This window comes from Aedes albopictus, chromosome 2 (genome assembly GCF_035046485.1).
Source record: "Aedes albopictus strain Foshan chromosome 2, AalbF5, whole genome shotgun sequence".
In the NCBI taxonomy this organism is placed as follows: domain Eukaryota; kingdom Metazoa; phylum Arthropoda; class Insecta; order Diptera; family Culicidae; genus Aedes; species Aedes albopictus.
Genome location: NC_085137.1, coordinates 463,648,835 through 463,663,109, shown reverse-complemented (window position 1 = coordinate 463,663,109; position 14,275 = coordinate 463,648,835).

Genomic DNA, 14,275 nt, shown 5'->3' with positions numbered 1-14,275 from the left:
GGAGAAAATCCCCGGCGACGGAAGTTCTCCCGAACGCGCAGTTCAATCACGACCGGCCAGGTGCCGAGGTCGACCCAGCGATTCCGGTTGGAGGTTGGCTTCCGGTTCACTGGCGCCCCGACGACCACAAACCAGTACTACGTCACGGTCTACTCGGTCTTGTCCCCGACGGTGGATCAAGCCTACTCCGATCGCGGTCAGAGATCCTCTGGTCTTCACGCCATTTCCTTTGCAGCTCGGACAGTATTCGCCTTACTACGCGGTCGACAGCGTTCCATTTCTCTTCTTCGCGGCACATTTCGCGGACGACATTGTCAGCTGTCATACCAGGCAAATCCCTGCGCGCTTCGTCGAATCTGGGACATTCGAAGACGACGTGTTCTGGTGTCTCTTCTTCGTTTCCGCACTCTGGACAGAGAGGCGAAGGTGCGTGACCAAACCGATGCAGATATTTCCGAAAGCAGCCGTGCCCGGACAGGAACTGCGTCAGATGAAAGTTCACCTCTCCATGCTTCCTGTTCACCCACTCAGATACATTCGGGATGAGCCGATGGGTCCACCTTCCATTTCCCGCATTGTCCCACTCTTGCTGCCACTTAGACAACGAATCCGTTCTAACGATGCTCCGCACGTTCCTTGTATTCCTTCGCTGATAGCATTCCACGTCCTCGGCCAGGGTAATGCAAATGGGCATCATCCCAGCGATAACGCATACTGCCTCCGATGAAATCGTACGATAGGCGCTTGCGACCCGCATGGTCATTAGTCGGAACACTCTGTTCAGCTTCCCTCGGTTACACTGTGTTTTCAGCGCTGCGGCCCAGGCCGGAACTGCATATCTCAGGGTTGAGGTTGCAACGCTAGCCAGAAGGCGTCTCTTGCTGCTTCTCAGTCCGCCGACGTTTGGCATAATCGTAGCAATCGCGTTGACAGCCTTCGACGCCCTTTCGCAGGCGTAATCGACGTGTGCGTTAAAATTTAAACGGTCGTCGACCATCACCCCCAGGTGCTTCAGCGCACGCTTCGACGCAATTTCGTATTCTCCGACGTTGATGTTTACTGATTGAACGGCTTTCCGGTTGCTCACTAGCACTACTTCCGTTTTATGATGAGCCAACTGTAGTTTAGCTCCCGTCATCCACGCTTCAACGGTGTCCAACGCCTCCGCCGTCAACATCTCGACCTCTTCTAGCGTCTCGCCGGTTACCGTAAGAACGACATCGTCCGCGAATCCAACGATTTCAACTCCACTGGGCAGCTGCAATGTTAGTACTCCATCGTACATCGCGTTCCAGAGCGTAGGACCTAGAATAGAACCTTGTGGCACCCCTGCCGTAATCGTGGTTGATTTTTGGCCCAACTCCGTTTCGTACACCAGCACTCTGTTCTGGAAGTAACTTTTCAGTATTCTGCACAAGTAACTAGGAACACGCATCCTGTGTAGTGCTACGGCGATAGCCTCCCAGCTAGCACTATTGAAAGCGTTTTTCACGTCGATTGTTACTACCGCGCAAAACCGTTTTCCTCTCCTCTTTTGCGTGGCTGCCTTCTCTGCACTATGCACGACTGTCCGGATTGCATCCACCGTTGAGATTCCCTTTCGGAACCCGAATTGCTTCCTCGATAGACCATTCTCGCTCTCCGTGCAATGTGTGAGCCTGTTAAGGATTATCCTTTCCAATAGCTTCCCGAGGGTATCCAACAAACATATGGGTCTGTACGATGCTGGGTCCCCTGGCTGCTTCCCCGGTTTCGGCAGTAAGACCAACTTCTGGATCTTCCATCTATCTGGAAAATTGCCTTCATCAAAGCATTTTTGCAATACTATCCTGAACATGTCAGGGAACGCCTGTATCGCCGTTTTCAGCACTACATTGGGTATTCCATCCGGGCCAGGAGCTTTCTTCACCTTCAGACCCTTCGCAACTATTACTAGCTCTTCGTTGGAGATCCGTGAACCTCTGGATTCATCTTCTTCGTCCTCATATGGCGTAGGCGGCCACAGCGTTGGATCATGGTGCGGAAAAAGGCCTTCCACGATCGTCTTCAACTTTTCCGGGCACATTTCAGCGGGGGTCGCCGGGCCCTTCAACTTTGCCACCACGATTCGATAGGCGTTACCCCATGGGTTGGCATCAGCTTCTTGGCACAGTTCTTTGAAGCAGTTCAACTTGCTCAGCCTAATCTCCCGTTTGAAAGCCGCGCGAGCTTCGCGAAACACGAGTCTCCGTTCTTCTCTCTCGACATCAGTTCTTGCCCTCTGAACACTTCTTCTGGCTCTGAGACATGTAGCACGTAGGATACTGAGTGATCCATTCCACCAGTAAGCTGGGCGCCGTCGGAATCTGGGCTCCAACTTCCTTGGCATTGATGCGTCACAGGCTGTTGCTACCGCTTCTGTCAGCTCCTCTGCGTCGAGATTTGCACCGCTGTGTGTCCGAAGCGCCTCGATGAAGAGACCCTTGTCGAAGTCCTGTATCTTCCACTTCCGCTCTCGGGTCCTCGTTCGTCTCGTTGCCGAATAGGCTCGCCAGCCGACGGTGTAAGTTATCGCTTGGTGATCGCTGTGGGAGTACTTCTCGCTGACTCTCCAGTTCATGTCCTCCGTAAGCGAAGGACTGCAGAACGTGACATCGATTATTGATTCACGTCCGTCTCTGCGGAATGTGCCGACCGTACCGTCATTACAAAGCTTTACGTCCAGCTTCGCCAGGGCTTCCAGTAAGCTGTATCCTCTTGAATTGGTAAGTCTGCTACCCCACTCCACGGCCCAGGCGTTGAAGTCACCTCCGATGATAACCGGCTTTCGTCCAACCAGCGCGTCGGTGAGTGCATCCAACATCCTGTTGTACTCTTCGTCCGTCCACCTTGGAGGTGCATAACAACTGCACACGAAGATTCCGTTGATTTTAGCAATTACGAAACCGTCATGTGAGCATTCGATCACTACTTGGATAGGGAATCTACCCATGACTTGAATTGCCGCTATCTTAGCTCTGTCGGCCACCCAGTTGCCGTTCTCGGGGGGAACCCGATACGGCTCCGCAATAATCGCAACATCACACTTTGACTCTGTTGTCGACTGCCACAACAGTTGCTGTGCGGTGTCGCAATGATTCAGATTTATTTGAGTTATCTGCATCATTGTTGGCCTGTCCTCGCCTTTTTGTAGGCCGGGCACTTAAAGCCTCCAGTCGGATGATCATTGCCGTCCTCCGGCTTGCACAGCATGCACCTGGGTTGCTTCGTGCAGTCCCGAGCAACGTGTCCGTTTCCACCGCATCTCCAGCACCGTTCGGACCTGTCCGGACCCTTGCAGTTCCTCGAGTGGTGACCAAACTCCGTGCACCTGTAACATCTCTCCATTTGCTTGGCCAAACGGGGAGCCAGTCGCAGCGAGCACACCGCCCATCCAACTTTGACCTTGTCATTCACCACCAGCTTGTTGGCAGCATCCGCCGGCAATCGGATTGTCGCCGTCTGGGTGCCTCCATACGACTTCCTTATCCGAATCACCATCGGCCCTTCGACGTTGCACTGCGCAGTCAGTGCGCGCTTCAGATCTTCTTCGGTAGTGACCTCGTCCAGATCCTTGATTTCAACCACCGTCTCCTGTGATAAGGCTCTCACGTTAGCCTCGCTGCCCAGGGATTTGGCAACAAGCTCCCTGAACGCCGAGCTCTTAATCATCGGATCTTTCTTGAGCTCGAACAGCATCTCTCCTTTTTGGGTGCGTCTGGTCTTCACCACGTTTTCGCCCAGCTCCTTCAACTCCGGGTCCTCCTTCAATTTACTAAGGAGAGCAGCGTACGTCGTCTTGTCGTTCGCCTCGACGATCAATGCGTCGCCCTTTTTCCTCTCCCTTGGGCGCCGGTGCTTTTCTTTCTTCTTCTGTTCCTTCTTCTTTTCTTCCTTCTCCTTTCGCTTCTTCTTCTTCTTCACCTGCTGGTTCTCGACAGTGCGCCATCCATCATCACTCCGATTGCTGGCACGCTCCTGTTCGCTTCTCTGTTTCTTCGGGACTTCCTCCTCGCCTGGCGTGTCCCGGCCCCTTTTCTCTGAGCGAGTATTCCGGTGGCTCTTCGGCGTCTCCATGCTTTCAACCGTTGCTCGTTCCGTTGCTTCCATCAGAGACTTCTCGGCTGTTTCCACTCTCAGCTTGAGCGCCTTTTGCTCGCGTTCGGCGGCTATAACAGCAGATTTGATGTTTGCCACCAGCTGCTTAATTTTCAGGTGCACGTTGTGTTTGTCCTTCACAAACTCGTACAGTTCGTTCACCTTCTTCCTCACCTCACCCAGACCCGACTCCTGTACAACACTGCTCTTCGAGGTCGGTGTGAACACTCGTTGGTTCGGAGTCCCGAGCTCCCGTTGGCTCCCTTGGGGCTCGCTCCGTATCGCGCTGCTACTCGTTCTCGCAGCTGTTTCCAGCGGCGTCACTGGTGATCGCTGCACCACTCCACTTCTTCTGAACGCGTCCGCGTTCTCTCCAACTACTTCGGTATAGTTTGATGTCTCCATTCTATTGGGTCCCCCCTCCGCACCGCTATCATCATCCGTTGTATCTAGTCGCTTTCGTGATCTCTTGGTTGTCTATGAAACAGGGAGGCCAAGCGAGGGTTGAACACGTTCCTTCATGGGGTCCGTGTCCAGAGCCAGATCAGCGTAAGTCGGGAATGTTCCATCCGAGCCTAGTACCCATCAACGTGATGGACAGATGATGAACGTATCCGGAGGCCTGCCAAGGTTTTACCGGGACGGAGGCAAACGTGCCATTAGCCCACTCGCCGTTTCAAGTTGGTGTCACCCTACTTTACTCAGGGAGCAGAATAGCCCGAATGTCAGCCCATCGTCGCCATCCAATCCATAATCCGTAGTCCGGTGTCGTTAGCGTTTACCAGTATGCCATAATCAGGATCTTACTGGCATCGATCCTGATGTGCCGGTTGGCACTCCAGGTGTTTGGGCTAAGGCACTTTGGAAGCGGTACCAGGTCGCTTGCACGGAGTTGCTTGCGGATGTGTGGCTTTTTATAGGGAACCAACAGAGCCCACTGTTGGAACCCCACCACATCCTAGGCATACTCTGCTTGAGCTGTCTGGAAACCAGAAGCCCGGTCACTCCCCGAAGGAAGAGCCAAAGGTGGTAACCCACACGGGTGTGTGGACGGTTTTCGCTAAGGAAATATTCCCAAGCTTCCACCCGACTCGCAGAAGGGGGGGTTCGTCAAGCCCCTGGACTCCTGTCCCTGCTGCCCCTTGTGTGTGTGTGTGTGTGTGTGTGTGTGTGTGTGTGTGTGTGTGTGTGTGTGTGTGTGTGTGTGTGTGTGTGTGTGTGTGTGTGTGTGTGTGTGTGTGTGTGTGTGTGTGTGTGTGTGTGTGTGTGTGTGTGTGTGTGTGTGTGTGTGTGTGTGTGTGTGTGTGTGTTTGTGTGTGTGTGTGAGAGAGTATGTGTGTGTACAAAAAAAACCTCACATCACTTTTTGGCAGTAAACCTCAATCGATTTTAATGACCGACAGTTCATTCGACGCGGAATCTGGTCCCATTGTTTCCTATTGAAAATGGTTCGAATCGTTTCAGCCGTTCCGGAGTTATGGCCATTTAGGTGTGCCGGAACGGTACCCCAGGAAGAGGCCAGATATGAAAATGCTACAAAACCATGCATGCGACACATCAGACAGCGGATTTTTTGATAACCTGACGAACGGTAAGCAGGAAAATAGTATCAGGCTATATCTGAACCGGTGGTGTTCCGGAATCGGTTCCGGATGTCCCGCAGGAAATGGAAAATTATAAAAGTGAGCCAAATCCATGCATGCGACACATCAAATAGCAGCTTTTTCAATAACCTGATGAACAATGAGCAGGAAAATAACCTTTGATCAAGCAGAGACTACCGGTAGTGTTCCGGAATCGGTTCCGGGTGCCCCACCGGAAGTGGCCAAATATAAAATTGAATCAAACCCATGCATGCGACACATCAAATCGCGGCGCTTTGGATAACCTGATAAACGGTTAGCAATAAAATGAAATCAGATTATATTCAGGAAAACCAGTAGTATTCCGGAACCGGTTCCGTGTGTCCCGCCGGAAGTGGTCAAATGTAGATGGGAACCAAACCCATGCGTGCGACACATTAAATTGCGGCTATTTTGATAGCCTGATGAACGGTTTGCTGGGACACAGCCTTTGATCACATCAGAGACTACCGTAGTGTTGCTGAACCAGTTCTTTTTCGATAACCTGATGAACGGTTTAGGTACACGAAAATAGTGTCAGATCACATTAGAGACTACCGGTAGTGTTCCAGAACCCGTTTTGTATGTTCCACCAGAATGACCAAAATGTAAAATGAATCCAATCCATTCATGTACATCAATTTTCGTTTTTTTTTTCAGAAAACCTGTTGAACAGTTAACAAAAATGAAAAATTTCTTTTGCTTCAATTTTTTGGTCAAATTTTATGAATCTAGTAACCAGTAAAGTGTGCAGGAAAAAGTTTATCGAAGACTATAAAGTGATTTTTTGTTGTGAAATAAATTATATTTTACCTTGTTATTATCGTCTTGGTATTGATCGGCCTCCAGCAATAGTAAAGGTGGTCACGCAGTCAACTAAGAGGTCTGATATTTTCAGCTGTCTATACATTGAACATAACGTTGAAAATATGTGCTATCAATAAGTTTCCCAACGATGATGGCTTAGATAAAATTATTGCTTTTATAAATAAAATATTCACAGTATTCAGGATGCTTACGTCGACGGAAAGATCATGAGTACATATTCGACGAGAAAGGATTAATCCGGGTTTTTTAATAGATTTTATTCTGGAACATCTTAATTTACATAATAAGCTGGATATTTTAAAACGGCATAATGTTCTCTAATGTTTTGTGGTTATTTGCTTCTTTAACATCAATACTGTAGGAATTGAGCAAAAATTATTAAAATTAAAGCTAAAAACGTCCCAAAAACTAGCTTTTCGGGGGCAACCACGCTTTGGCGCGCAGAAAGTTGAATCGCGTCAGCACTGATATTGATGGCCAACACGCTTGTTTGTTGACATCCGCGATAGGGGTAGCCAAGGTAAACTACGAGATAGCAAAGCTACAACGTTCGGTACAATTGCGCGCCACAGCGTGATTGTCCCCGAAAAGCTAGTGTTTGGGACGTTTCTAGCTTTCCCGAATTTGAATATTTTTTGGTCAATTCCTACAGTATTGATGTTAAAGAAGCAAATAACCACAAAGCATTGGAGAATATGATGCCGTTTTAAAATATCCAACTTATTACCTATATTAGGGTGTTCCAGAATAATAGGGGGATTCACTTAACAGCGTAAACTGATTAAACTGATTAAACGTCGCGATCACCCAGGCAATCTTTGATTATTTCATTCGCAAAATCATGAAACATTTCAAATAAGCAGAAAACCATGGCTTACGCAGCAATTTAAACCGTTTAGTGAATACCCCTAATATATTTAGAAAATCAACTTTTTAAGGTTTTTCTGATTACAAATGTGATAATTACATATATTTTCTTAAATTTTTATTGGGACACGTTGTTTGGAGAACTTGTAGCTAACAAGTTTATCTTTCAATTTCTGCCGGAAGAATTAATTTTTGACAAGTTTTAGTGTAGTTATGATTTTTTGAAGTTCAAAAGTAGTCGAAAAACACTAAATTGATATGATGCACCTCATAATTTCAATGGATTTGGCTGAAATTTTGACCAGTTACTTCTTTTATGATGCCAATCAGAATATATGGGTGGGCTTGAGAATCAGAGAACATTTTTGAAAAGGTGGACAAACCTACTGGATATGCTGCCGCTTATATACTGATGAATTTTGGCTGGCCACACTACGATTCAATGTATCGAAAAAAAAAAATGGATCCGGTTTGGTGTGGTCAAACCTCAATTTTCTGAACGCTGATCCATCATAATTAACATCTTATCTAATCGTTACACATCTTTCCTAGAAAGATTATAAATTACTTATAAGCAAAAACGTATCTTGCTGATAATTCTGAAGTGAAATTTACGACGATCAATTCAATAACAAAAGGTGCAAGCGGCAAGGAAAAAAATAATGGCATGGCTGTCATGATTTGAACCGGACACCCAATATTATCTTATTTGGGTCAGATGAACGATACACAGGATGAATTTGTTCGGGTTTGACGTGCCTACTCTCTTTCTGGTAGAATATAACCCGGTTAACCATATCCTTGAACATCTTTACAATTCATTACTACGATCATTAAATACATTTATTTCATTTTATTTATTTAGTATTCCATCGTTATTACAACAAAACTGCATCAACAATTCCTCGCCACAACAATAAGTTTGTGGCTACAGTTCTCCATCCTCGACTGCTTTCCCACGTTTGTAAGATCGTTCTATACTATTAAGCCTACCAAATATTTTTTCAGTAAAGGCTTTCTATTTGAAGTAATTCAAGTTTAGATGCTTTTCACCATACAAAATAAAATTGATTTACTCCTGCTGATCAACTGTGGGTGTGCGCCAAGCGAGTAATCCATTCTAAGTTTCTCCGTTCAAAACGTATAAAAAATCGATTTTTAAAAACTCTTCATTTTCATTGTTTTTTGGCTCATAAACCTTGCTTGGGTGAAAACTAACAGAACAAAACCAAGACGACCCAAATCGAACCTTCCGTTCACAAGTTATGCGCGGTCCCACGTATGCCACTCCATTTTTATATGCATAATAATGTAGATATAGAATAGATAGATAGATATTGATATAGATAGTCGTACGAGATGAACCAGCCGAGGGCTGAAAATCTCGATAATAAAGAAAAATAATAATAGATAGTCCTTCAATAGAAACTTTACAGTTCCAAAAGGAACTTCAGAATGAAAAATACTGAATACGATGAAGTTTGGCAATGTCCTCCTTTCGTTAGACTGAGTAGTCAAAATGTCCTCCCTTTCTGAAAATCGATGTGGTAACCCTAACTGTGGCTGAATTCGTCATTTTCGCGCGCTTAATTGATAACTTTTTAACTATGACGTTAACCGTCATGGTGTCTTCGAGAAAGTTTTTCACTATCACAAGGAGCTTCTTTTGAACTATTGTGAAAATTGATCAATCTCCCTAAAAGTGAGATAGAAAATTTATTTTTTGAATTTTTCAAGATACAAGATTGGCGTCTTCACAAAAGTTGTAGAAAATGTTGTTTTGAGAAACTTTGTCGAAGACGCCAAGTTTGTAACTCCGTTGCTTTTCAAGATACGTTACAATTTCTACCATCAGCCCCCTTTTTCGCAATAACTTTCTAATTATTGAATATAATTTTTTCTCACGTTCTACAAAGTTATAGATAATGGTAAAACACACTATTTTGCCGAACATGACATACCTCTAATTTCAAAAACGAAATAGTTATAACGGTTTTTATAGTTTTTTGGGCCATATTTCAAGCATGTGTAACTTAGCTATAGGCAATTATATGCAAATTTCTTTTTACTCATGTGAAAGTACAAGTAATTATCTCTCTTAGAAAGCCAAAATCATCGAACTGTTAGAGACTGTAAGATGGTTTTTATATAGAAACTTACAACCATTTATGTTACTTTTATATGGGATTTATTTATAGCTTCAACATATTTATTTGACAGTTCATGTTAGCTTGCATTTTTATTGTTATTGTGAATGTATAGTAAGCTATGTGGTGTATTCTGGAACATTCATGAAGTGCGTTACATGAAAACTTACCATTTACTTCTATTTTCTTACTAAGTGCTTCACGTAGTCTACGAAAGGAGTGAACGATGCGTTATTTCTTCTCCAATTCCAAACTCGCGCGTAACATATTTTGTGAACGCTCCTACTAGTACATGCCTTCATTGGTGATAGTAAACTATAAATCTTATTGTACTTCAAAGTATGCTGTTAAGTTCTGATCTGACAAAAGAAGTAACACTTTATGCGTTCTTTTCGTGGACTACGTGGAGCACTTTGAGTTAGTATGAAAACAGAAGTAGATGGTAAATTTTCGTGTAACGTGCTTCATGAATGGTCCAGAATACGCCACATACCGCTCCATACATTCATACACACTCACAATAACAATAAAAATGCAAGCTAATATGAACTGTCAAATAAATATGTTGAAGCTATAAATAAATCCCATATAAAAGTATCATAAATGATGAAATTCAAATAACTCAACGTACATATGAACAGATGGGTAAATTATTGGTTAAATTGGGAAAAAATCCACAGCTCAGGTGAGATTTGAACTCACGACCCTTATTCGCTAGACAAGTGCTGTACCAACTAAGCTCTCTCTCTCTCTCTTCTTGGCGTAACGTCCTCATTGGGACAAAGCCTGCTTCTCAGCTTAGTGTTCTATGAGCACTTCCACAGTTATTAACTGAGAGCTTCCTCTGCCAATGACCATTTTGCATGTGTATATCGTGTGGCAGGCACGAAGATACTCTATGCCCAAGGAAGTCAAGGAAATTTCCTTTACGAAAAGATCCTGGACCGACCGGGAATCGAACCCGTCACCCTCAGCATGGTCATGCTGAATATCCGTGCGTTTACCGCCTCGGCTATAGGGGCCCTCTACCAACTAAGCTACCGAGCCATTTAATGACCCGGCAACTTAGTTGTCATAGGTTCAATTCTAATCTCATCGATCTATATCATCTTCCCCTAAACCGCAAATATAACCATCTCTGTTGTACATATGTGCGAAGAGCGAAAGCGATTTGTTTATTGTTTGAATTGAACCTTATGACAACTAAGTTGCCGGGTCATTAAATGGCTCGGTAGCTTAATAGTTGGTAAAGCACTTGTCTAGCGAATAAGGGTCGTGAGTTCAAATCTCACCCGAGCTGTGGATTTTTTCCCAATTTAACCAATAATTTACCCATCTGTACATATGTACGTTGAGTTATTTGAATTTCATAATTTGACCACACGGATTGGTATTACCGAAAATTTGCACTTCAAGTGAGTCGTAACATAAATGGTTGTAAGTTTCTATACAAAAACTATCTTACAGTCTCTAACAGTTCGATGATTTTGGCTTTCTAAAAGAGACAATTACTTGTACTTTCACATGAGTAAAAATAAATTTGCATATAATTGGGTTCTTTAGGGGTATCCGGATTATTTCATAATCGGATTCTCCGCCCAAAAAATATTCGAAATCCAAAATTTCATAATTTTTGGAGTCCGGGAACTATTTTTAAAATGCATTTAAAGTTTGTATGGGAAATTTTTTTTGTTCGGGTCGAGCTGTCACTTTATCGATTGAACTGTCATTCTATCCACGAAAATAAAAACTATTTTGTAAATTAAACCATCAAAACAAAGTTATTGAAATCCAATAAAATCACGTTATACTCAGAAAAATTAGCTCTTTCGATTAGGCTATAGAAAATAGCAATATTTTATTCACTAAACAACCCAATTGCCTATAGCTAAGTTACACATGCTTGAAATATGGCCCAAAATACTATAAAACCGTTATAACTATTTCGTTTTTGAAATTAGAGGTATGTCATGGTCGGCAAAAATATGTATTTTACCATTATCTATAACTTTGTAGAACGTGAGAAAAATGTACAATCAATAATTAGAAAGTTATTGCGAAAAAATCCTTTTCAAGGGGCTGATGGTAGAAAACGTAACGTACCATGAAAAGCAACGGAGTTACAAACTTGGCGTCTTCGACAAAACTGCTCTAAACAACATGTTCTACAACTTTTGTGAAGACGCCAACCTTGTATCTTGAAAAATTCAAAAAATAAATTTTCTATCTCACTTTTAGGGGGATTGATCAATTTTCACAATAGTTCAAAAGAAGCTCCTTGTGATAGTGAAAAACTTTCTCGAAGACACCATGACGCTAAACGTCATAGTTAAAAAGTTATTAATTAAGCGCGCTAAAATGACGAAATCAGCCACTGTGCATTGTGAGACGCACGCCATACAAGAGTGCTTAGGGGGTAACAATTTGTAAAGCCACGAACTTCCATTGCCTTGATCCTTATTCAACAGCGTGTTAGGTACCTGTTTGTATATCTCTAGACTCTCAGCAACGTCCAATTTCCAAGGTTAACCTTAACACTAACAACACAGCCAAACAGCCATATCACTCTAATTGGAAATGATAACATACATACACTGATTTAACGGTCTGCTTGAAAATGTGCTTGTTGGTCAATTACCCAGCGGTAGCACTCGCATTGGTTGTGCTTGAGCTTGATGTTTAGCCGTCCTATCGTCCCCTAGTTCATGGTTGGTCATAAGCCATAAGCCATTTTGGGGAAACATGTTTCAGTTTTCGAATGAGTGTAATCAATTTCGTACCTTTTAATTCCGCCCAATGTTGCTTATCCTTTGACAGATACGCGTATTTCGACTACCACTTGTAATCTTCCTCAGTGTCAGTTGTCCACTGGATTTATACCTATAAATCTACCTAAACATATTTTTCCTACCTCTATAAAAGTACCTAGTATTAGCTTATTAGGTACCTACGTATTCCTATCACGTGCAACCTTGTATATGCATTTTCGCTATAACTTGTAGGTATATGCATTTTCGTATTTTCAGCCTTTTCAATTTTCAGCCTTTTGTTATTTCATTGTTATTTTGTTACAGTTTCTTCATTTCAGCCTTTCGTATTCAGCCTTTTATGCATTCAGCCTTCTGAAATTCTGCCTTATGTTACCATCCCGTGTTAACCGGATCCTTTGTAGAGCCTAATGAAGTCTTCAACTGATTGCTTCTGCTGGAAAAAACTAAATCGATCCCGAAATGTCTGAACCTAGAACGTAAATTATTATTTATGTGTTGATCGAAGGGGACTGATACTCGCTTCAAAGATTCTGAAATAGGGGTAAAAGTTGTTGGGGAATCTCGATATCGCAACCCCTCCTTTTTGTCGATGATAGCCTGAATTGTCCTCACTTGTATCCGTTGATTTTCGCTGTTTCGAATATGTGAGAGAGTTCCTTATTCTTCCCGTCATCGCTTAGAGGTAGAGTCTGCATTCGGTAAACCATGCGGGGAAAAGCTGCCATCTTATGTTGGAAGGAGTGATTCGATGAATAGGGGATGACACGCATGGTATTGGTAGGTTTCCTGTAAATCTCGAATTCGAACGATGAACTGTATTCCCTCTTAACTAATAGATCCAAAAATTGAAGTTTTCCCTCCTTTTCTTCCTCGTGAGTAAACCTGATATCCTTATGCACATTGTTGATTACCTCTAGAACCTCAGATAAAGCTTTCCGTTTGATCGCACTGAAAATATCGTCGACGTACCTCCACCATTTCTCCGGAAGTTAACCTTGCTTATTTAGCTTGGTTTCTAAATTTGCCATGAAAAGCTCGCATAAAAATGGGGATAGGGGATTTCCTGCTGATCTGCTTGTTGAACTGTCCACGGAATTGGAAGTAATGCTCATCCATGCACAGTCTGGCTAAACGTAGATAAGTCCTAACTTTTCCCAGCTGCGTCAGACTTTTGGGGTAGTAACCAATCCTCGAGATGATTAGGAGCATCCTTTACAGGGACACTTGGGTATAGTGCTGCGACGTCGAAACTACCTAGATTATGTTACGATGCGATGGATCTTTTCAGTCGAGTCAAGTACAAGACACCGAAGACGACCTTACAGTTGAGGTCGAAATACATACGTATCTGCCAAAGGATGCAAATTCTTAGTAGAATTCAAAGGAACAGCACTTAACACGATTTTTTTTACATCTGTGAAGAATTGTCTGTTTCCGCTAACATGCCCGAAATGCAAACATTTTTGGAATTATGAAATTCAAATAACTCAACGTACATATGTACAGATGGGCAAATTATTGGTCAAATTGGGAAAAAATCCACAGCTCAGGTGAGATTTGAACTCACGACCCTCACCTGAGCTGTGGATTTTTTCCCAATTTGACCAATAATTTACCCATCTGTACATATGTACGTTGAGTTATTTGAATTTCATAATTTGACCACACGGATTGGTATTACCGAAAATTTGCACTTCAAGTGAGTCGTTATTTTTGGAATACCTACGGAACAAAATGATTCTGGAATACTGATAATCTCTTCGTTCATAGAGAAATCAAAATCCACAGAGGAACTGTCGCAAGTAATTATCCACAAGAAAGTAATGTTTTGTGCTTCATTGCTTTTCATTCAGCTGAAATGTGCTCAGAGCGGCTTCGCAAATCAAAAACAAGTTAGGCCAAACATTTCTATAGGTCCTAAGTG